The sequence below is a fragment of the Oncorhynchus masou genome, chromosome 9 (assembly GCF_036934945.1).
Source record: "Oncorhynchus masou masou isolate Uvic2021 chromosome 9, UVic_Omas_1.1, whole genome shotgun sequence".
Taxonomy (NCBI): domain Eukaryota; kingdom Metazoa; phylum Chordata; class Actinopteri; order Salmoniformes; family Salmonidae; genus Oncorhynchus; species Oncorhynchus masou.
This window is the reverse complement of record NC_088220.1, coordinates 61,593,188-61,597,313: the sequence shown is the minus strand read 5'-3', so window position 1 is coordinate 61,597,313 and position 4,126 is coordinate 61,593,188. Positions and strand designations below refer to the sequence as shown.

Here is a 4,126-nt window from a genome sequence, read left to right as displayed (position 1 = left end):
CAGTTTGACCTCTCACACAAACCTTTGTATTTTTTTTGTCTTATGTTGTACCTACCCCATATTTCCCAAGAACATTCTCATCGTATTGTTGAAAGTATCTACAGTGTAATGTTTGGATTCAGCCTTGTGTCAGGTGAACTGTTGTGTCCTCACCTTTAGTCTATTAATTTCCCCACAATCTCCATACTGTTCCCTTTTAATTGCTACCATGGTTACGTAAATGCTTTCCATAATTCTACTGTAAGAAACATTTCAACATCCATGACATCCATATAGGCCAATTCCCAAGAGTGTAAAGGGTTAAATGGCTATATTGCATATTGGGTGTGGTGTGGGGATATCTGCAAGGAAAAGTGTTGTTATTCTCTATGCTAGCTAGTACATGAATTCCTGTTTTGTAGTATCATGTGTAGCTAAGGTTTATTAAGGACTTGAGTGTTAACGCCCGTGCCTGAAGCTAAGGGAGGGTAGCCAGACACTATGGGAGAGAGCTAATGCCATGTGACAGCTAGGTACCCAGCTAGCACATAATGTTCTGAGAACCATATGTTTCTTAGCTCCAGGGGTGAAAGTAAGCCGGTACGGTCTGGTACAGCGTCCTAGAAAAATAAATAGTGGAGGTATGCCGTACCGGTAAAACATGAGACTATCACAATAATTAAAACAAAAAAAATCAAGAAAACTGTAGGCTTTTACAACATTATTTATCGTGACCGAATGTCAGCCACATGAAAAATGAGGGAATGGACTTGACAACAGGTGGTATATACACTCCAAAATGCTGTGTGGTTTGATGAGAACACTGACATTTTTCCATGGAGGAGATGACTGGCCGAGACTGAAGCGCCCGGGCTGCAGCAGACGCATCAATGCAATCGCTGAATGTCATCAATCGTCGAATGTCATTAAACTAATTGGGTGTTTTAACAGATGTTTCAAATGGCGGGTGCACAGAGCACTATTTGGCTGCTGGAAGTAATTTGTGAGTGAAAAAACATGCACGGATAGTCTTTGTTTTGTGTGTTTTTTCACTTATGTTGTCAGAACATTCAGTTTTATCGATCAGGACACTTATGGCTTTCTTCTCACAACCAATGTCAAACCAAAAACATACTTTCCCACAACTTCCAAGGAACCGAATGTGCTAGCTGGATAGCTTTGTGATTGTCACTCTCTGTTCCTTAGCAGGGCTGAACTACGCTTGACACCTAAGAGCCAAGCCAAACAGATCTGGAGTCGAGAGAGAAGAGAAAAGAGATAGAGAAGTGAGAAGTGAGAAGAGAGAGAGAAGAGAGAGGAGAAAGAGAGAGAGAGACTTTGTTTGTGAAATGCACAATTATTATCATGTGGTTTAACTCATTGCGATGGAAGAAAACAATATAATTTGATGTCTCTGGAGGGAGGAAAGAGAGAGGGGTTGCGAGAGAACACTTACACAATGTCGCTTTCCAGTCTGTGGCAGCTATCAGTTCACTGTTTGGTAGGCTGGGTTTGGATATTTGAGTAAAAGCTATCTCTCCATTCCCCCTCTATATACTAAACAAAAATATAAACACAACATGTACAGTTTTGGACCCATGTTTCATGAGCTGAAATAAAAGATACCAGAAATGTTCCTGATGCACAGAAACCTTATTTCCCTCAAATGTTGTGCCCACATTCCCTGTTAGTGAGCAGTTCTCCTTTGCCAAGATAATCCATCCACCTGCAGGGGCGACATATCAAGAAACTGATTAAACAGCATGATCATTACACAGGTGGACCATGTGCTGGGGACAATAAAAGGCCACTCTAAAATGTGCAGTTTTGTCACACAACACAATGTCTCAAGTTGAGGGAGTGTGCAATGGCATGCTGACTGCAGGAATATCCACCAGAGCTTTTACTAGATAATTTAATGTTAATTTCTCTACCATAAGCTGCCTCCAACGTCATTTTAGAGAACATGTCAGTACCTCCAACCGGCCTCACAACCGTAGACCACGTGTAACCACGCCAGCCCAGGACCTCCACATCTGGCTTCTTCACCTGTGGCATCGTCCGGGACCAGCTGGTGAAACTGAGGAGTATTTCTGTCTGAAAATAAAGGCCTTTTGTCTTAATCTCGATCTCTCCCCCTCTCTCCCTTCTCCTCTCTTTCTCTGTCTCTCTCTCGGTCTCTCTCACAAACCACCACCACACGCTCTCTCTCTCCTTCTCCCTTCTCCTTTCTTTTTCTGTCTCTCTGTCGCTCTCTATCACTCTCACTCCAACCCCGCCCCCTCTCTCTCTTATTGTGGAACCTTCCTGCATTGTGTAACCCAGGCAGTGTGGTCTGTGAGTCCTGTTAGCATCTCTTCCCAGGGATGCTATGACGAATGGCGCTGTGTCAAGCACACACATGTAGGCAGGTATACACGCACATACACAAACACACACACATGCCCTGGCCTCAAAGACGTCACAAGGATAGTGTCTGTGCTGTAAAGGTTGTGCCTTGTTCTCGTCAGCCTGTTTGTTCAGGTGTTTCACAGCGATGCATAAGAAAAAAGCAGCATATGACCTGCTAGTTTCTAAATTGTAATGAAACCTAAGATGACCTGGGGTACTAATGTAAGAAATAACACGTAAAAAAACAAAAAACTGCATAGTTTCCTAGGAACGCGAAGCGAGGCGGCCATCTCTGTCGGCGCCGGATCTCCACACACAGACACAACCCTTCTCTTACAAACATACCTGACATGCACAGTCTCTCTCTCTCTCTCTCTCTCTCTCTCTCTCTCACACACGTTTGTTTTACTATCTTTGTGCGGATCAAACAATTGATTCCCATTCAAAATCCTATTTTCCCTGACCCTAAACCTAACCCCTAACCCTAAATCTAACCATTAATCTAACCATAACCTTAAATCTAACCCCTAAAATACATTTCCCTGTGGGAACAGGTGAAATGTCCCCACTTTTACATACTTCTGGTCCCCAAAAGGATAGTATAACCAAAACAACACACACACACTCTCTCTCTCTTTCTGCCTTTCTCTCTCCTTCTCTCACACACAAACACACTCACACACTCACACTCAAATTCCCCCCACCCCAGACAGTTTTGCCAAGTCAGGCTGTCATACTGTATCAGTGGGGTCCTCAGTCTCCTCCAGAGGATGGTACAGTGCCCTTTGCGCCTCGCTGCCCTGCCTGTCTCCCCGCCTGTCTCCCTGCCTTTTTCCCTGCCTCCCCGCCTGTCCTGAACTGTCCTGAGCTGTCCTGGGTCTGTGGAGGCTGGAGATAGACAGAGACAGAGAAAGAGAGAAAGCGGGGGGAGCGATACCGTGAGAGTGAGAAAGAGAGAAAGGGAGATAGAAGGGAAGAGAGGATAAGAGATCGAGGGAAAGAAAGAGAGAGGGTAATATGCCTTGAATCCAGACAGACATCTGCCTTTCTCTTTGTCCCAATGCAACCTTCAAAGGCCTTCACATTTATACTCATCTTCCCCAACATAATGCAGAGGGCAGGGCAGAGAAGGCTGGATTGGTGGCACACCGGTATGTGAGTCGCTGTGTGCGTTTGTGTGTGTGTCTCTTATCTCCCCAACCTAGGATATGTTGTGTCTCATCAACATCCAATTCCGCCCGTCCCCCGTCCCCTCCTCCGTGTCATACTCCTCTCCCCCTCCTTCTCATCTCGCCCTCCTGTCTGTTTCTATCCTCCAGCCTGTTGATTCCAGCTGTGGGCATCAGAGAGAGATTGATAAAGAGACCAGACAGACCTTCAGACAAGGTAGGCAGGGGAGAGTTCACTGGCTGAAAACCGTTGAGGAGAAGCACATAGTTAAATGTAACACTTATTATGGAGCACATACCTCAATGTAACACCAGCCATGTAGCATAGAGGGCATATGAAACAAACAAAAAAGTCAAAAGTGGATTATAGTGCAATAACGTGACTTTTCAAACACAGCTGTTGGCTTTAGAAGGTATACCTAGAAAGCCATAGAGTTGAATGAGGTCCCAGTGAAACATAGGATGAGGGGTTCCTATCGTCAGTATGTTCCAGGAATGAATGATTGTCTAATTATAGTAACAGGAAACACAAGATGCTGATGAGTCATACTGTTCCCCTATGCTAGTCGCTAGTGGGCGGCTGATTG

The 4,126-nt window shown here is 44.8% G+C and overlaps 1 long non-coding RNA gene across 1 annotated transcript; it reads right to left on the bottom strand.

The window, feature by feature from the left end:
* Window positions 1-701: 701 nt before the first annotated feature.
* On the bottom strand, window positions 702-2,240 carry LOC135545279 (uncharacterized). The gene is made up of 3 exons (XR_010456441.1): window positions 1,956-2,240; window positions 1,436-1,705; window positions 702-1,230 (listed from the first exon to the last, which is right to left on the bottom strand). It is a non-coding gene; the product is annotated as an uncharacterized LOC135545279 (long non-coding RNA).
* Window positions 2,241-4,126: the final 1,886 nt, after the last annotated feature.